At 26.9% G+C, this 22,450-nt stretch overlaps 1 protein-coding gene across 1 annotated transcript in view; it reads right to left on the bottom strand.

Moving 5' to 3' along the window:
• The window catches only part of LOC119600087 (protein held out wings), a 31,705-nt gene extending 16,847 nt beyond the window's left edge, over nt 1-14,858 (bottom strand). Inside the window, exon 1 of the mRNA XM_037950138.1 lies at nt 14,681-14,858. The gene's annotated coding sequence lies outside the window, so the exon portion shown is untranslated. The remainder of the gene's footprint in view (nt 1-14,680) is intronic.
• Between the last annotated feature and the right edge of the window lie 7,592 nt (nt 14,859-22,450).

Raw genomic sequence — 22,450 nt, 5'->3', positions numbered from 1 at the left:
AGCTGTAAAAATTTAACATTCAAGATTAGAACTTAAGCTGAATCCGAAAATGAACTCATATTGGACCTGAGACCAATATTTCACAAAAAATTTTCGAACAAAATTTCAGACCGATTCTACTACAAAAATTTATGTCATCCCAAAATTTTCCAAAATTTACTGTACATTTGTGGGTTTTTGTCTCGACTATTGAGAAATTTGCTAGCAAATACAAGAACCTCACAAATTAGAATAATATTGATATGAAATAAAATTTCGAGGGATATTTGGTTCAAAATTTTTGAGCTGAAATTTGTATCAAATATTGGACCTAGCTCAATTCTGAAACCATTTTCGGATTCAGCATAGATTTTAGTCTTAAATGACAAATTTCCGATGCACTCGGCCACAAGATCCCGAAATAACAGCACAAATTGTTCAAAGTAGAAAAATTTCGGGAATTTTGATGAAACAATGGACCTAGGTCCATTCTGAGTCCATTTTCGGATTCAGCATGCGAATTTACCAGAAAGGTGAGTTTCCAGCCAGATTCGGCCAGTACTTTTCGAGATTAAAACAAACAAAAAAATAAATTTGAAATTTTGTTGTAATATGGGTCCTAGGTCCAACATTCATCAAAATTTCAGATTTTTTTTATTTTTGCTTCAAATTCGGGAAATACAGGCCGAATCTGGGTGCAAACTCACCTTTCTGGTAATATTCCATGCTGAATCCAAAAATAGACTCAGAATGGACCTGGGAGCAATATTTCATCAAAATTCCCGAATTTTTTTTTATTTTAAGCAATTTGTGGTATTTTATCGGGGTCTTGAGGCCTAGAGCTGTAAAAATTTAACATTCAAGATTAGGACTTAAGCTGTACCCGAAAATGAACTCATATTGGACCTGAGACCAATATTTCACAAAATCTTTTCGAACTAAATTTCAGACCGATTCTACACAAAAATGTATGTCATCCCAAAATTTTCCAAAATTTCCTGTACATTTGCGGGTTTATGTCTCGACTATTGAGAAATTTGCTAGCAAAGACAAGAACCTCACAAATTAAAAAAATATTGATCTGAAATTAAATTTCGAGGGATATTTGGTTCAAAATTTTTGAGCTGAAATTTTTATGAAATATTGGACCTAGCTCAATTCTGAAACCATTTTCGGATTCAGCATAGATTTTAGTCTTAAATGACAAATTTCCGATGCCCTCGGCCACAAGATCCCGAAATAACAGCACAAATTGTTCAAAGTAGAAAAATTTTGGGAATTTTGTTGAAACAATGGACCTAGGTCCATTCTGAGTCCATTTTCGGATTCAGCATGCGAATTTACCAGAAAGGTGAGTTTCCAGCCATGCTGAGTCCAAATTAGAAAAATCTTGATATGAAATTAAATTTCGAGAGATATTTGGTTCAAAATTTTTGAGCTGAAATTTTTATGAGATATTGGACCTAGCTCAATTCTTAAACTATTTTCGGATTCAGCATAGATTTTAGTATTAAATAACTAATTTATGTTGCCCTCGGCCTCAAGATCCGGAAATAACAGCACAAATTGTTCAAAGTAATAAATTTCGGGAATTTTAATGAAACAAGGGACCTAGGTCCATTCTGAGTCCATTTTCGGATTCAGCGTCTAAATTTACCAGTAAGGTGAGTTTCCAGCCAGATTCGGCCAGAAGTTTTCGAGATTAAAGCAAACAAAAAAATCAATTTGAAGTTTTGTTGTAGTATGGGCCCTACATAAAAATTTCAGAATTTTTTTATTTTTGCTTCAAACTTGGAGATTTCCGAATAAAAAATAAAACGATATTCCTGAACTAATTTTCTGAAATTTCCTCTACATTCAAGGGTTCATGTCTATAGAAAATTATTTGCTAGCCAAGGCAAGTACAGAACCATAACAGAATTAAAACTAAACTACAACTTAAGAGAATTGATCTAAAACTGAAGTGGAACTGTTTCATTTCTTGAACTGAATAAAAGACTAAAAAATTTGGTTTATTTGTATCTTTATTTCAGATTTTTGCTATTATCTTAAGTATACCTCTATTTAACTCAATAACTTTATACTATGTTGAAAAAGCCTAGTGGTGATCCCACCATGATGATAGATGCTGCCTCACCATCATCAGCCACAACGATAAATAATCCAGGCTTTAAAGAACTAAGAACAAAAAATGGTAAGAAAGAATGAAATTTTCCGAGAAAAATAATTTTATAATATTTTACCTTTTTTCTTATAAAGGCATTTCTGTGACCGGTGCCTCAGGCAAACCACATACTGGCAGACGCAATGGATCGGACAGTGTGGCCTCTATGAGCACCATGGTCTCCAGTGTTTCCAATGGATCCACTGTAGAATCTGTTACATGCTCATCTTTAAGATCTAGTTTAAAAAAACCTTGACCAAGACCAGAAAACCCAGAATTTCATCGTGATATTAGTGTTTATAAATGAATTTTGACCTTCAAGTCATTTTCTGGTGAGGACATTGTATGGGGTCTAGGGTCAAATGAGGGCCGATCATTACGGAAATCGGCAGTATCATTTATATTTATATAAAATTAAGCCTTGCCGATTTTAGTAGAGATACAAAAACGTTTATGAGCCCTAGGCGGACTAGGCAAAATAATCGACCGATTTTAACTATTTTCAATAGGCTTTGACCTTAGAAGAGCATGTGCCAAATTTCATCAAATTAGCTTGAAAATTACGACCTGTATTTTGCGCACAAGACGGACGAACATAGCTAAATTTACTCAGAAAGCTATTCTGAGACGATTGGTATACTTTAAGGTGGGTGTATGGCCAATATTTTTGAGTGTTACAAACATCAACACAAACGCATAATACCCTGTAGGGTATAAAAATAAATATTAAAATGAAAACATCATCAACCTGTAAACAAATTATTTTTCAAAATATATATACATATGTATGTATCAGCGTAGGTACACATACATATATAAAATCGTAAACAGATTTAAGATGTATAAATCACAAGCAATAAATTTTATTTCCTTTGCTAGTACATAAAACTCATTTGTATCAAGAGTGTTCTAACTTAAAATGCGTTTTTTTTTAATTTTGGATCAGAATACTTCAAAATATTAAGAGTACTTAAGTACTTTACATAAAGTTTAAACAATTTTCGAAAGTCTCTATTATTTTTCCTTTTACGAGGGAAGATTTGTATGCTACGTTTGTATAAATATTGGAGTTTATTAAAAAAAAAATTTTGTATTAGGACACTTTTAAAAAAAATTAGTGACGTGTGTAAGTTAAGATTATTGCCAGTATGCGAAAATATACACAATACTTGTTTATTTTTATTATTATTAAATACATATTTATTTATTTAGGATTAATTCAACAGTATTTTTGGTTAAGAAAATCCTTTAATATTTAGTAATGGTGCATATTTATTACTTATATAATGTAAATATATTACTTATATAATGTAAATATATACAATTGTACGCAAGTATATCGTTGACTAAAACGCAAAAAGCTCTAACATTTCAGAAATTATTCTCAAATAATATTTAAAAACTATATTAATTATCGACGTTATACAATCAAGAACTAATACATTCTCTGAAAATTTGTTGCGTTATTTTCTATATCCTTAATAATATTTACATACACACATACATATACATTTTAGAACTTATTTAATAAAATCTTGAAAAATGCTATAAAAAATAAAACTTTTCTAGTAGCAGATGGGACAAAGTTATCCTAGATGGATAAAATATTAGCGCTAGAGTTTTATAATTTGGATTCACATTTATTTAAACTGGGCAAATAAAACACTTTCTCATAAACATTCATAAAAATGTACATACATACATATGTACTTTTTTATTTCATAAAAATATTCATTTGTATGTTGTATTTTTTCAACATAATCATACATGTTGAATGTATGTTAGAATGTTGTAACAATGAAATTGTTTTGAATGCCATATTTTAGACCATAATCCTGTTGGGCTTATTAATCATGTGTTTTTTTTTTTTTTTTTTTTTGTCGCACGACGACATTTAGTCAAATTGTGTACTTTGTGTTTACAACCATGTTTTTATTTAGCAGACATTTTATTTGACCTTTTTTTCCTTTTCACATAATCCATGTAATAATTGAGTTAATTATGTGTAAAATTTTTTTTTTTCGTACACTGTCAAAAAAGTATAGTGTTTGTTAATTCTATACTATTATACTTGCGTATACTTAATACATATTTAACAATTAATAGGTAATAATCATACGCCCCCGTTACTTTCTATAAATGTGTATAAATATTTCGCGGATATAATTTTATTTGATACATATTTAAAAATACCGACTTAACATATTTAAATATTTTTTTATTCTACTTAAATGATTCGCGGCCTTTTTTGGTTGTTATTAGTTTCTATTGCAGTTAATATCATCTATACATTTTCTGAAACCATTCACTTAGTCAGTCAGTCATACAATCATAAGAACAACAACAACAAAAAAAAAAAAGAAAAAAACAAGGAAAACGCAAAAAAAATAATAATAATTTGTTATGGGGTTGAATGGAAGTGGTGCCTTTATGAAAAATGGTTTCTCTTAGATTCTTTACAAAAGTAGAACAAAACATCTTTTAGTAAAAATTACGAAAATTTTACTTTAGATCAAAACAGTTTTGGTGGTTTTTATGTTTGTTTTCTATTACTTTTTTCCCATTTTATCATAAACAAACAATATGATTGTGTGCATGTAAGGGTGTTTCTATTCATATACAAAAACACACACTTATATATACATATATATTTATATTAGGAAGTTATTTTAAAAGTAGTTTATCACAAGAAATTTAAAAACTTTCTCGTTTTTAGATTTTCATTTCTTTTACAAAAAGTAAATAAGATTTAACATGTTATTTTTTTAACTAAAACGTGATTTGATCTAAAAACATGTTACTTTATTAACTAAATCGTTATAAAGGTTATAGCTTTAATTATTTCACAATTAATAAAGTATGACTTGTATCATTATCATAATAACCGACTGACTAACATAGGTACGTATGTATGATTTTTTTTGCAATATTTCATTTAGATTTTATTTAATGGAAACAGTATTTTTTTAATACTTGAAACTTTTGGTTATATTGTGGTTTTTATATTTGTTCGTAGAATAAATTCTCTTAATTGCAACTGACTGCAAATTTAAATTGGGTTATAAAAGGAGTTTTTTACTATATTTAGGAAATTAACATGAAAATGTTGCAAATGCTTTGTGTATGTAATATTTTAATGATATTTTTAAACCGGATACAGATTGTCGCTGATTGTTTTAAAAGCTCAGAATTAAAAGTAAAGGTTAGAGCGAAACTTTTTCTTTTTTTTTAAATATGTTATCACTAAAAATAGATCGCAACAAAATTTACACAATAAATGCATTATTTTAATTAAATATTATAATTGAAATTGTTTAATTTGATCTTATTATCTTCTAAGAACAAAAGGAAAGAAATTACACAAATGCATACATACTTTAATATAACTTATCTGTATGTATGTATGTATATCCTCTAGGGTTTTTAATTTGCTTTTAATCATCTACACAAATAAATTGTTCTATACCATTTTCTTATATAATTTGGATTAATTTGCAACTTGAAAATAAAAGCAGATCAAATATATTAAAGGAAAAATGCAATTATGAATTAAGATTTAGCATATGTTCACAATTTCAGTATTCTTGCTGCAAATCAAATTGTTTAAAATAACTGCAGTTTAAATGGCAAATGATTTATTGAACTTTCTATTTATATTTATAAGTTTAATATTTTAAACAAGTAATAGTTTTATAATAAACTATATCGAATGTTAATTTTTAAAGCTTTAAGAGATTTTTTACAAATATATTTGTTTGCAAACGAAAATTGTAAAAATTACAAACGAAAGTACTATGACTTTGTTCTTGTACTTGTAGTGCTATGGTGAAGTGTAAAATCAAAATTAACATTTACTAATATACACCCAACAAACACATTTAAATTGTTTTAAAACAATTATAATTATTTATTAAATGCTTTTTAATTAAATTTAAAAAAAAAATAAAATTTTCATTAAAAAAATGTATTCTCAAATATTTGAAAATGACTTTGATTGAATTTAAAAGCAAAACGGCATGTTTGCTAGGTGAATGATAATGAATGTATGAAAGTTTAAGACACAAGACACACTTGTATCTATATATATTTTTGTACATACATATGTATGTATTTTCATACATACATACATATATTTATATGTTTATACATTTATTTGTGTGTTTAATATTGTTACTTTATAATATGAAATTATTCATACAAAAAATTAAACTAAAATAAAAATCACACACATACATACATATGTTCATAAATACAAGTACAATGTCACTGTAATATTTATTAGACCCATCCCCAAAAAAAAAAAAAATAATTAAAATAATTTAATTTATATAATTTTAAGATTTCCTTAAATTTATTTTCTTAAATACATATTTTCATAAATCATCTAGTATACTAGTATATACATCTAATAATACATCTAGTATGTATATCCTGTAATTTATGAAATTTGACACACCTTTAGAACTACCGACGAAACTATAAAGTACATATGTATGCCCGACTCATATAAAAAATGTATATTTATATAAAAACTTGAAATTGTATACTTTGAAGTATTTTCTTTGCATGGTCCTAATGTTTATGTGATTCCTTTATGAGATTATGTTAAATTTACAGTTGTGTTCAATCAAATACAAGTCTTAATTTAAAATAAAAAACAAAATATATAAATAAATGGCAAATTGGATAAAAATAAATATATGTAATAAGAATAAGAAATAGCTCGATATATCTTTGTGACACCAATTATAGCTGTACTATAAAAGCAACGAATCTAATAACGTAAATGTTAGATATGTATGTACAACAACACCTATTCATTTCGACACAATTGTAACTTCACAGTTTTAATTTGCATGTCATTTACTCTATCAGGTCCTTGTTTATGTGTGTAGGTGTGATTACATTAAATACTCTACCATGAGTATGTTTTTTCATTCCAAAATATGATTTTTTTTCTTGTCATTCTGCTACGTTTTTATTTATTAAATCAACACCTTTGTAAAAATGTTCATAATAATCTATTTTTGACATACATTTATACATGGATTATACTAAAGTGCACATAAACAAACAAATAAATAAGTAAATGAAATAAATACGGGCTTAATAATGAAACACTCTATAACTTTGTATAAATTTGCTCAAAATATAACTAGTTTAATTAAGGAATCATTAAAAATACATCAAGGTACATAACCAATGATGCAAAGTAATTTCCGTTTATATAAAATTCTTCTACAATCACAGAAACATACGTTATTAATACACTTAAAAAAAATTGGATACATTTATCAGTATGAAAATTCTCACAAATGAAAATCACTTTCCGCTAATCGATTTTCTGAATTTATTTATCAAAATTTTTACATTTTCCTTTACTTGGACCAACTATGTGGTGTTAACTCTTTATTTTATGGGAATAATAATTTAATTATTCCATTATGTTGTGTCAGAATAATCCGATTTACTTTTCAAATGCTATACAAAGGAAACTACCCTAATGAATTCATACGTATACATGATCAAAATTCGAATATTCTATATAGTTTAGATGCTTGAAACCAATTAAATTTATTTCACATGGTCAATATAGAAACACTGTTTATGAATAATGTAAGATAATTTTCTAAAAATATTTTTGACTGAACCAAACAAGCATTTTAAGATGTTACAACATGTATGTAATGTAAATACATACATACGTATGAAGCCTCATTATTTAAACTTATCTAACAATTACATCTATCTGATACCGGTAGAATGCAATTTATATTAAATATTTATATAAATGAAAATCTTAATTAACTATATGTATTCAACTTTTAGGCAATTAAATACTTAATTCAGTTTTATGTCCACATCGGTGTATGTGTATGTTTTACAAATTTCATCTATGTAATTTATAATGAAAGTTTAATAAGTGAAGTATTACACTGTTGAAATCATGCAGTCATTTTAATATTTATAGTACATGACATCATTATTATTCAATAAATAATTAATACATATACATACTTGTAGAGAATCTAATAACCTTTTGAATACCTCTAAATACAATTTTTTTTAGCAATGTTCTTAATCAGGAATCGAAAAAATTGGTATGAAAAGCACTCAATTACTCAAATTAAAGTTAAATGTGTTTAATTCTAAAAGTTGAACAAATGTTAATATTAAGATTTTTTAGTCTTTATGTCAATCTCTAAATACATTATTTTTATGAATAAAAATACTTAAATATTTATATGTTGTTATATTTTTGTGGTGTATGATTTCTCCCAACCCTAATTTTTTGAAAAATATTTACACTATTATAATATTTCTTTTAAGTTCATAACATGATTTAACAGATTTGTTAAGGTCTACAGGTATGAGTGTGCAGATACTAACAAGGGATACTTTGTAGCATTTATCTCATAGATACGAATAAACTTGTAAGATGCTATAGTTCAGGATATATACATATGCCTATACATGACTGTATGTACGTACTTACATATGTATGTAAGTATAAGTCTGTATCTATTTACATCAACTGGGGTGATTTTAAATTTATGACCTGCAATATGATTAAGTTCGGTCGATTGACCTTAACTCTACGGTGAGAAATATACAAACCAATATATGTACATCTGTATGTATAAATTTTATTTAAATATATGTATGTATACACACTACATATGTACATACATATGTATATCGCCGGTTACAATGCAAAAACATAAGTTTTTGTTAAATTATAAGTATTGTTGAAAAAAGTAAACTCATAATAAAGTTACTTATTTCTTAATCATAAACTTATTTAATTTTTATTCAAGTATTATTACATTTTAGCTAACGATATCCATACATATGTACACTATTAAGACAATGTTCAGAACATGTGACTCTACTACATACACATTTCTTAAATAAAGATTTGTAAAATTATATGTGCCCAACAGATATAAAAACATCAATTGCTAACTTCCGACTTTTTTGTCTAGTCTATAGTCTAGTCTATAGTCTAGTCTATAGCTAGTCTAGTCTATAGTCTAGTCCGTACTAGGCGAGTCTAATAGGTCTAAGTCGTATAGTCTAGTCTATAGTCTAGTCTAGTCTAGTCTAGTCTAGTCTATAGTCTAGTCTATAGTCTAGTCTACTAGTATAGTCTAGCTCTATAGTCTAGTCTATAGTCTAGTCTATAGTCTATTCGGGGTAGTTAGTCCGAGTCTATAGTCTATGTCCTATAAGTCTAGTCTAATAGTCTAGTCTATAGTCTAGTCTATAGTCTAGTCTATAGTCTAGTCATAGTCTAGTCTATAGTCTAGTCTATAGTCTAGTCTATAGTCTAGTCTATAGTCTAGTACTATAGTCTAGTCTATAGTCGAGTCTATAGTCTTCTATAGTCAGTCTATAGTCTAGTCTATAGTCCTAGTCGATAGTCTAGTCTATAGTCTAGTCTATAGTCTAGTCTATAGTCTAGTCTATAGTCTAGTCTATAGTCTAGCTAGTCTAGTCTATAGTCTAGTCTATAGTCTAGTCTATAGTCTTCTATAGTCTAGTCTATAGTCTAGTCTATAGTCTAGTCTATAGTCTAGTCTATAGTCTAGTCTATAGTCTAGTCTATAGTCCTAGTCTATAGTCTAGTTATAGTCTAGTCTATAGTCTAGTCTATAGTCTAGTCTATAGTCTAGTCTATAGTCTAGTCTATAGTCTAGTCTATAGTCTAGTCTATAGTCTAGTCTATAGTCTAAGTCTATAGTCTAGTCTATAGTCTAGTCTATAGTCTAGTCTATAGTCTAGTCTATAGTCTAGTCTATAGTCTAGTCTATAGTCTAGTCTATAGTCTATATATATAGTCTATAGTCTAGTCTATATTATAGTCTATAGTCTAGTCTATAGTCTATATATATAGTCTATAGTCTGAGTCTATAGTCTAGTCTATAGTCTAGTCTATAGTCTAGTCTATAGTCTAGTCTATAGTCTAGTCTAGTCTAGTCTATAGTCTAGTCTATAGTCTAGTCTATAGACTAGTCTATAGTCTAGTCTAGTCTAGTCTATAGTCTAGTCTATAGTCTAGTCTATAGTCTAGTCTAGTCTATAGTCTAGTCTATAGTCTAGTCTATAGTCTAGTCTATAGTCTAGTCTATAGTCTAGTCTATAGTCTAGTCTATAGTCTAGTCTATAGTCTAGTCTATAGTCTAGTCTATAGTCTAGTCTATAGTCTGTACATAAGTTTCTTAGCCATCAATATTCACTAGTTTGTTACTAGTCATTGGTAATGCAGATTATCAGAATTCCTATAGCATTTGAAGAAATTAAGCAAGTTGGAGCTAAAGTATTTAAATGTATTTATAACAACATTCGTCAAAGAAGAACTAGTCCTGCAGGGTCTTCTTAAATACATACATACATATGTATTTATTTATATATAGACAACACATTTGTATGTATAAAATGTTTATTTTTTATTTTATAAACTACAGACATTTATTTGCGTTCGTCTGTCTGTTCATTTTTACCGTAATTGGATTGAATTCCGAAATAAAATAATAGCATAATGTAATCATTAAAAATTGAAAATGTTAAATTGTCCATAAAAAATTAAATTTATTATTTATTTCATTAGAGTTTACGTATCCCTTTTTTCCTTTTTTAACTCCTTTACAAAAAAAGTATATAAAAGAATAGATTATAAGTTAAACGACAAATATTACACATTTTAAAACTTTGATACAATTTCATGGTTATTTGAAGAAAACACATGAAATGACAGCCTTTGTAAAGTAAAACGCAGTAGATTCCATAAATTACCTTTTGCTTTTATAAACATCTTCTTGGCAAAGCTGAGAGACTGAAAGTGCTAAAGTATTATGTTTTGATGAAATGTGTATATTTATAACGAAAATCCAAAACAATAAAATTCAGAGCAAAGGGATGGGAAGCAGTTGAAACAAACTTTTGTATTGTTTTTTTATTTACTACGCCTTACACAAACTGCGACCAACAGTTTTAAATTTTCAAAAAATCATCCGATTTGAAAGATATACTCTTACTATAAACCTTTTAAAATAAGTTGATCGACATACATATGTAAGTACATATGTAATTTTTCACTTCTTAAAAGTTTTACAAAAAGATTTTGTAATCTCATTATAATCAATTTACAGTAAAGTTTACTATTATAGGATTAACATATACATTCCATAAAATAAATGGTCACGTGCATATTATCATACAATTAACATATACCAAATAAATTGAATATAAATTCTTGTTGCAAAAATATAAACAATTTGTAAAAAAAAATATTAAGTTTTGGATAAATTAAGAAAAAAAAGCATGAAATTGAAACATTTCGTACAAGTAAATACGAGTACAAACACACACCAATGAAAACATTTTTGGGATAATTTCATTTCCTAAGGGAGCTATTTGAAGTTTTTTTTTTCCATTCCAGTGTGAATATAAAAACTAAAAAAGAAAAATGAGAACACAATTAGGAATTTATTTCTTTACTATTCAAAGTGATGGTAATAATCGTAAAGAAATAGAAAACACGAAGATTAGAAATGTATGTTAATCAAAAGGTTTTATTGCTTATAACAAAGTCCACGTATCTCTTACAAATATACATAACTGTAACTTATAAAGATTTATTTAAATGATTTCGAGTTAATTCATTTAACATTTTATTTTGCACCAAAGTAACAACTGAAATGCCAAAGATGCCCTCTCACTTACATAAACTTAATAAATTTGCTATTGAATTGTTTGTAGTTGATACCCAGCAAATAATACACGAAGTACATACTTCCAAGAGAATTACATTTATCATCAATTCACAAGTATGCATTTTTTTAGCTTCTGTGGAAGTGATGTTTAATTACATCAAAACTAAACATGTTTTTTTTTTAGAAAATATTATTTTTGGTGATAGTTTAAAGTTTAAATGGATTGTAGACCATAAGGTACAAAAGAATCGCTAGGAGACCCATTTTCGCCATTTTTATTTATTTATTTTTTTTTTTTTTGCTGGGTATAGTTGTATGGCCATCCGACTCCACATGCAAGACTTTTAACTTTTTAACACATGTATTTAAATCTAATCAACTGAAGCATTCATGTTTCAAAGTGAAAAACACGTAATCGAAAAGATTACAGCAAATTTAAAGTTACAAAATATAAATCAAAATCGATTTTTGAAGAAATATCACGTTATTTCCTTCAACTCAATGCAAATCCACTTTTAAGGAAAAGTTGCAGTAATGAATTTATGAAAATATGGTCAGTTTTATAATTTTAACTTATACCAGCAAACAAATAATAAAACACCACATAAACATACATATTTTACATAACAAAAGATAAGGTAAAAAGCACAAAACAATATGGATAAGTAATAGAAAACCATTCATAATAGTTTCTTTGAATAACCTCAGTTAAATTTGATAAAAGTGAAAAAAGATTTCTCTTAAATATTCACGTCTACTCGTATTCGCACTCCATTACTTATTTATTGATAAAAATGAAATGTAATCTTATCCCTTCACACATCCCCTTACATTTTGCCAAATTTACACAAAACTGTTTACAACAATCAATGTTTAGTTAACAAATAACAATCGTAAACTATGAGTGAGACCTGTAAACATCTTAAACAAGATGAGATATTGAAGTCCAAAGTGAAAATCTCTAGCTCCCTTAGCATACGTAGCATTACGGCAGTATCATAACAATTGAATTTACCCCTACCAATGTGTATCGGTTTGTTGTTGGTTCAATGCTGGCAACACAACAATCGAACCACACAGTTTTCAAAATACCACTATACTATAAGTACTTATGTAAACAGTAAAAATGTTTGTGTGTTTTATAAAAAGTATTGAATTGAAAATACCTTTGTTCAAAATTCCATAAAAAATTTATAGTATTTTATACTTGAATGATTCACCACAAAAGATTTGAGTGTCATAAAACAGAATACATATATTGACAAAACCATAATAATTGAGCTTTTATGATTTTGTTGTCTTAAAAATGAGTAATGCCCAGCAACAAAACAACGACAATACCAATTCCACATATTTTCATACTTTACGCCACATATTCGAACTATTATGTATCAACAAAAGCCACCAGCCAGCTTGTAATAAATAATAAAAAAATGTTGTTGTCAATACAGTTCTTAGAGTATTTTAGGTGATTTTTAGATACATTTCTAAATGTGAAGATTGAAAATTTGGGATTCAATATATACCGAGAAAAAGGAAACTAGTTATCTTATTACTGTTTATCTTATTACGTTATGGAGATTTATCATTTTAACATTGGCGTAGATCAAAAACTGTACTATCGATCGAATATTCAATGTTATTGATGATTTTTTTAATATTTTAGTTATTTTAAATTTAAAAGTTAACAACACTGATGCCAAACATTTACTTTTATGCAGAGAGTTTATTAAGACACAGGGGATATTGGATATATAGTACAAACACACATTCATACTACATTTATATACTCGTATATGTATTGAGTAAAGCTTATTTTAAAACTAACAAAAGTTATATGTATGTTTTTCAATTTATACAAAATGGAATACTATTGTAAGCAAACAGAAAACTCAAGCAAGCAAACTTAGTTTTTTCAGACGACGCAAACTTTATAATGTCTGTATGTACATTAGACCTGGCCCCATCTATTTGATTCTTTAAAACAAATTAATGCTAATTTTGGAGCCAATAATTTCTTTAAATAATTTTATTAATTGTATTTTAAGTTGTTATTACAAATAAAATAAATTAATAAAAACCTGAAAACAATATTTTTAATAATATAAAAGCAGGGCTAATGTTAAATATTGAGAAAAAATGTTTAACTGTATTTAGTTCTTGAAAAGTTCTAAAGTTATAACTTTGAAAAAGATTTGAAAAAAATATATTAAAATGTAAATGCAAGCTAATTCATTTAAAGTTCAAACAAAATATGAGATCATTGTGTTAAAAATTGAATGAACATATTTCCTATAATTTGTCATTCTAGAACGATATTATCGTATTCATTGAAATGATCTAGAGTAAATTAAGATACGTATGTATAACCAATTACCATGTCACAACAAACATAAATAATAAAGATTGATGAAAAAAATTTAAAACATTTTAATAATATGCTTGTTTCTCATAACATCTGCCCAACTTCTTACTCCGAATGTAATTATTTTTTTCTCCCGCATATAATATTAAAAATTTAAATATCGACAAGTCATATTCAAAAAGCGCTAACTCGATCTCATGATAAATGTTAGAACAAAAAGAACAAAATAGTAATTTGTATAAAAGTATAAATTAGTAAGATTATTATAAACATATTATGGAAAGTAAGTTATTAATTTGTTCAACATTATGCTCTCCTGAAATTGTTTTTGAGTTAGCACTTTTTAAATATAAATAGTGTCTCAATATGTTGCCTTCATTTACAATTCGCCGAGTCAGTTCCAATCAAGCTCACATTATTTTAAAGCAAAAATGCTCATTTTAAGTTCACACTTACCTTTCCACATCACTGATGCAGTTTGACTCTAAAACTGGGTCAAAATGATTCACAATAATAAAATCCCACATGTCTGCAAGCAAGTACTTTCTTTTATTTAAAGCACAATCAGCCAAACACTTTGTTTAAATGTGTGTGTAATAAGATGGCTCCATTTGCAGGTATTGGACAGGAGAGAAAATCTGTAATAAAAATATTGTAGTTTTTATAAACCATTTATATAAGGATTTACTATTTAGCTTGAGTTGGAATCTTTAAATAAGCTAAACTTTAATTTTTGTTTATAAAATGAAGATTTTTTTTTGGGAGAGCCATCATAATAAATTCACTCACTTACTCAGTCGTTCATTTATTCATTCACTCTTTCATTCACTTAGTATGAAGAGTGCATGTGTTTTTATTAATAATAGCACTGCAATTGTAATTGTTTTTGTGAAAATATGCACAATTACAGACAAATTTACATACTCACATTCCCACAAACATATTTACACTCATATTACAAACATTAATATTCCACAACACCCACAATCATCCAACATTCCGTGGAAATCATTTTTCATACAGTCAAAGAAAAAAACTATTGATTTATTTTAGTTGTCTTTGAATGACATTTATAAAAACAACTATAAAAATTGACATTTTTATAGTTGAAAACATGGCGAAATAATAATATTTAATATTAATTGCGTTTTAGAATATAAGGCGTATGTATGTAAACTTTTCATGATCAGTGTACATATTAATGTGTACGCTATATTTAAACATGCCATTATTTAAACACCGACTATAAAGCGGCGCAGATTTTTTTCATAGCATTTGGAAAGTGTTTATGTGTTGAATTGCACTTGAAAGAGAAAAAAAAAACAAAATGGTTTGCCAACTTAATCAAAGTTAAGAATGCTGTACTTTATCTTAAATAATTTTTCAGCAACAGTCAAAATACTGGGAATTTAACAAACATTTGGAAATTATTGAAAATTTTGTGTTTGAAATACGCATTTTACTAACTATTAACATTAACTATTTCAATAATAAAATATTCCCTTTTTAGGGTGTATTTTAAACGACCTTATTTTTCATATAAATATGTATGTATTTATATGTACATATGAATGAATACGAATATATCGAAGCCCCCAAAATACTCAGGAATAACTTGCACATGAAGGCTGCACTCAAACACTCAAAAACTGCTTGTTACTAAAGTGTTTATTCAACAATTTCAAAAAGAAATTCAATGAATTTTCGATAACCCTAATCCAACACAAATACTACAGACAATTGCTTATGTTGTACTTTTACAATCATTATATTTACTTATAAAAGTGTACTACATACATACATATGTATGTATTTGCTACTATATATTAGAGAGCTTCCAACAATAAATGTTTGAAATTTTGTACACAACTTTACCACGAATGGATTTGTTTTAGTGTAAACAAAAATTCAAATTAACCACAAATTCCTGTTGCTGTAAATCATAATTATTCTGATTTAAAAGTCGGTTTTAAATTGATTGAAAAATATTTAAAAATGTAGAGACCTATATACATTTGTATATAAATTGAATCGAAAATAATCCTAAAAATCATTTTTTGTCGATTTCAATCGACAAATGTTTTTTGAAATCAAATTTTATCACATAAATACCTACATATGTATCTGATCTTTTTTGCTTCTCTACTTGAAACATTGCGTATACGCAACAAATAACTTCTCCTATTTAAGCAACACTCATACGTGCACTAGGTCTGTTTTTAACAAATATTTTCTTCTTCAATCAGATAAAAGGTTATAAAATGTATAATATAAAAATATAATATTAAAACAAGTTTTATTGTAAGTTAGAGCCAATCTAATGCAGATTGTTGATGTGTTCTAGAGGGTGGAAGTCACTTGATGTTTATTTATTTATTTATTTCATTAATACACATTAACTATTTTCGATTTGATCAAAGTTTCTTTAGCAAAAAGTTAAAAAGAAAAAAATTAATTTAAACAAATTCTAGAAATAATCAACATCATTTCTTTTGTTATTATTGTATTGAAATGAAATATCTCAATCTTTATTATATATGAAAAAAGCCAATGGTCAATTATTTTCGACTATCATTCATATTTAATATGTCTAGATCAAACGCCTTTTATTAATTTAAATCGATAAGTTTAACCACATTACCAAGTAATGTAGTTACTAGCTAAAAAAATTGTTTTAAAAATATAAATTAACTGAGAAAAATAACTTCTCTTTATCCACATTTCTAGAACAACATTTTTATATATAAAGAGATAAGGTCATAATAGAGAAAATAATTAAAAAATATTTAAATTTAATACATATTATGGAGCATATAAATAGATTTACTTGGAAACATTTGAATGTAATACACCAGCATATATTTCGTTACATACATTCATACACTTATGTTGACATTTACCTACATTCATATGTATGTATTTTTTACTGCTCCAGCCCATTCAGAAATATCCAAACTCTTACTCCATTGTTAACGCTATAAAAATGCCGTTGGTATATATATAATTCATAGAAATTTAAACTTCTCCATTCAGTTTATCGTATTTGTTCTTTATTTCCTTTTATGTTTTTGTATTACTGACATAAAAAGGTTATGCAAAAATCTACAGTAGTATTGTGATTTAAAAATATACAATGTAAAATATATTCACATAAATACATACACACATATGTATGTATAAATGTACTTATATGTATGGTTATTGTTCAATATAATGGCAAAAATAATAAAGAAAAGTATAACTTTTAAGATCAAGGTTATTTGAATATAATCATATTACATACATATACATATGATTAAAATGAAACAAAGAGTCATTTCACTGGAATAAAGGTTAATTTAACTAGAAAACAATTAACTTCATTGGATAGTTTAATCTTTCTGCATGATTTCAAAAAGAATTTGTACTAGATTTCGATAAATTAAAAAAAAAAAACTTAATTTCTCATAGAAATTTAAAGTATTTTTCTTACATGTTTTTTCTTTATTTAACTCCATGTACAATGTGGAAACTATCAGTCAGGAAGAATTATTATTTTTACTAAAACTCTAAGAAAGCAATTGAAATGAAGGCTAAATCCATACCTCAAGAGTGTAAAAGTGTAGGTAATAGATTTCGTTTTCAACACATGACAACATGCACATGCATGTAGATGCCAGCAGTTGAATACATGTACATATCTGAACCTATACATACATATCTGAACCTATACATACACATTTAACCCTAAAATAACACAATATAAATTTATTATTATCCAATTGGGAGAGAAAGAAGAAAATAAATGTTCATCTAAGTACCATCAGTCAATTGCAAACAAGCATCTATATATTTTGATGTAAGTGAAAATAACAATAGTTCCAATTCGAAGAGAAATTAATGATATTAAAAATATTTCAATATAATTATAAGCAATACATTACTAAACTATGTCTTAGTAATGCATAAAGTATAGAGGTAGTAATTTGCACATTATTATTTTGGCCACTTTAGTGTAAATATGTACAAATGTATGTACGATACAAACACACACGCGCACACATGTTGCACTAGCACTCTCATGTATGTACTTTTCAAGAATTGATGCAATTAATGAATGTTCGTTTCTAACTTCCTACATCTTATATAAAGAAGCAGCAACATTAATAAATGTTCTTGACCACAACTCTGATTGATGCCTCTTCAGGTTGTAAAGTGCAAATGTATATGAATATAGGTTCAGCACGTAAGGCAAGACGATTAAATGAGGAAATCTAAAGAAATCATTAGCCGGGACATGATATACACATAGATCAAAATTATATTCTGCAATCGAAGTAAATATCTTTAGTTAAGTAATTCTAAAAACAAATGATTCCATTTTCATCGAACCTCAAAATACTCTTTATAGACTTTTGAAATCTCAAACCACATTATTGACTAGATGTGCAGAAGTGTGTCGCCTGATATCCCTCAACATAAATTATACTCAAGTCCTAAAAGGAAATGATGCATATGATAATTTAGGAATGGATTAAATTGTGTATTATAATAAAAAATAAGAATAAGAATAAAAACAAACCAAAAATTTTGATCTATATGTAAATGAGCAAACAAATAAATTTATTCCCCTGTTTTCTCCGATTTTATACAATTTCTATACGACTATTGATATTCCTAAAATATAAAAATTCTATACCACCCTAATATGTACTATGTACAATCGGAACATTCAAAATAGTGTAGAAACCAACTACCAACTGCTGCTTTTTGCTTAAAACAAATGTCTTAATAAAATAAACATTTTGTTTGTTTGCTTAAAAACAATTAATAACTTAAAGCTTCAATTTATTTTCATATACTCAACATATAGTAGAGTGAAATTTCAATTTTATTGGTCAAGAGATGTGTTAATAATTGAATATGTGAATTACTTAGTTCATGCCAGGTGTTTTTCTAATGTTTTTTTTTTTTTTTTCAGATAATAATTTTTAATAATCATGATTGTACATATATTGTACTTATGTATATAATTAGATCCCATAATTCTTACAAACAACTTATAACAAAATAAAAAAAAAAATACTTCAATGCATTTGATACTTATGTATGTGTATGTTCATTGCAGAGACAACTGTTGACAATTGATTAGTTAACATATTGTAAAAGATAATTTAGCGTAAAGTTTATTGTTAGCATAACTATGTAATCAATAGTGTAATCATTATAACGCCTTATATTTCACTTTAGAACTTATAATGTCACTAGTTGTTAATCGTAGTCATAGAAATAATGGGAATTTATGATTTCATCAAAAAAATGGGAAGAGTTAAAATAACATTTCATTCAAATTTCCACATTTGTGTATGTTAAGTTCATGCTTCCGTCAAACGTAAAATTTGTTGGGAAAATGGCAATACACATACATACTTACATATGTATGTATGTAACAATAAAAAAAATGTCAAATGTATTTTTTTATTATTTTTTAAATATGTACATTTAATTTTAAAAAGACATTACTACAAGTTTTTATGAGAATCATTAAGTAAGGATATGTAAATGTCTACATTTTTACACGTTAAACGGCAATATGTGATGCAAAGAAAATTTGGGTTAATGCGTCCAACAAACACAATATTAAATGTTTGAAAAATTTATAACATTGCAATTTGATATCAATTGACGGTCACGATGGTTTCTCAATACAAAAAAAATAATAATAAAAGCTGATTTCAAGACTTAAAAGAGTTCCTCGTAGGATAGTAGGTAGTGTAGTCTGTTAGTACAGAGGTCGTGGGTTCGTTTAGTACAGTGATTCTTTTAAAGGAGGGCAGAACAGGACTATTATGAAATAAATGGAAAGTTTAAACTTCTTGGTAATATGTACTATATATTAGGGTGGTTCTTGATAAAATACATTCCAAATATTGTTACTAGGAATGTTTTGTAACTGTTAAAATATAACAAAGGTTAATTTTTGGCTGAAATGAATTCTATGGACTTCATGAAATATGTATGTATTCATTCAATTCATTATTTTTTTAACCCTTGACCCTGCAGGAATATAGGAAGCACTTGTTCAATTTTCAGTGTTTTATAACACAATAATCCAAACACGAAAAGGTGCAAAATAACAGCAATTCACTTACAAACATTAAGGTAGTTCTTGCAATGTGAAATCCCACCACTTTTTCGTCTAGAATTAATATCAAATGCAACCAACTAAAAAACGAACAAAAAAAATAAGGTTTAAGAAAAATTATTAGTATTTTTCAAAAGAATTACCTATAAAAGTTGATTATTAACCGTTGCCATCCTAATGTACATATTTAAAAACAGAAAACTTATTATAGCTTGCATCTGTGGTATTTTATAAGATTTTCTAGTTTTGTTTCGTTATTAGAAATTTTATTAAATAAAGAACTTTTAGCCTTTTTCTTCTCTTATTCTGTTTTTTGTTTTCTTTAAACCGCAACATAATGTAATTTTGATCGATAAAGTTTGGGGGTTTTTCTACTCAAAATTTTTAAACAATTTGTTGCAATTGTTTACTTTCCTTTCTGTACACACAACAATATTATACATAGACTCATACATAACTAGATACATAGACACATCATAGGTGTATGTACGACTACAATACATTAATAAAAAAAAAGGTCGTCGTATATTATAAATTGTACATATTGTTGTTCTTAATTTTGTTTTTCTATACACGGATATGTTTTTTGTTTATTTTTCATTTTTATTCACCCACTTGGAAATTTATGACTGATGGAGTTAATCAGTATATTTTTAAAAGTAGATGTGGGTTACACCCAATTTGGAATGTTCAATATAATGTGAGAATTCCAATAGGGCAACTTGGCAATTTGTTGTAGAAAAATTGTGTGCTTCCACTAAGTCTAAGGACCAACAGTGGTTGACATGTTTGTCGCTTTTACTTTTTACGAGTACAAAAAGTAGTGTAAGTGAGGATACCAGGAAGGCAGACAATACTTACACAAATATATGTATGTGCATTAGAGGTGTACAAAAAATATCGGTTTTCCTAGAATGGGTAAAATTTTAATACAATCGGAATAAAGTAACACGTGCCGAAAATCGATTGAAAAGTGTAAAATTATAAAAATAATAAGAATTTTTTAATTGGATTTAATTTAACACCAGTTAGTTTTAGACACTACTGAACAAAATAAGACCCATCTAAGGAAAATCGTAATTTTTTGGACACCTTTAATGTACATGTAGTGCATGTATTAGTTATAGTACACTATAATAGAACTTTACTTTAGGGTATTCGAGTTTTAATTTTAGTCAGTTAATTCTTTAAAAATTATTTCAATCATTTAAATTGGTTCAATCAATTAATTGTCAATTTGCTTAAAAATTATGAAAAAAAATATTTTTTATATTTTTTAAATTGTTTCCATCCCGTTAAGTATGATAAATCGTACCTTAAAAAACAAAAGAATAGAAACTTCTCGAAAGCAATTCGAATAAACTTCTTGAGGATAAGGATTTTTAGAAAATTGATTTCAACAGACAGGCTAACATACATACATATGTATATAGATAAATCAACTTTTCTATCTATAAGAATACAGATTATAAAATTATTATTTACTGTCGAAAAATAACAATGCGGAAATTACAAACGGAATGACAAACTTATATCAAGGCGAAAAAAATTGTATTCAAACTATTAAAAAAAAATGTAAAGATAATAGAACAATGGTTAGCCGTTTGAATACCCTACTTTATATGTAAGTAGTAGTAAATACATCGAGGAAAATTTTTTAAAGTTTGTCAGTTGAAATAACAGGTTGTTGTATATGTTTTTTTGGTTTTGGTTTTAAAGTTTAGTTGTTAAATATAAGAATAAACAATTTTTTGTAGCAAAAATGTCAGAAACACATTTAAAGGAAAGAGTAAATGCAAAATTTATGAATAAACTAACAATGACACACAGAATTAAAAAAACCCCAATTTATTTAATCAATCAATCAGTGTAGAATTTTGAAAAGTGTACCTTTAAGAGAATTTTTACATTATGACTGCAGTTAAGGAATGTCAGGTGATACTCGCAAATATGTGTATTTAATGTTAAATGTGTGTTGATATGAGTATCATTGTACGTATGTGTGTATGTATATGTATCTTTCTCTATTTTCATATTATGTGAAATATTTATACATTATGTAGATGCTGCATATTTTTCGAGTTTGTAACAGCACTCAACTT

Source organism: Lucilia sericata, unplaced genomic scaffold (genome assembly GCF_015586225.1).
Source record: "Lucilia sericata isolate MDLA Ls3-8-SP2 unplaced genomic scaffold, ASM1558622v1 Contig000104F_arrow, whole genome shotgun sequence".
NCBI classification, from domain to species: Eukaryota; Metazoa; Arthropoda; class Insecta; order Diptera; family Calliphoridae; genus Lucilia; species Lucilia sericata.
This window is presented reverse-complemented; position numbering and strand designations above follow the sequence as displayed.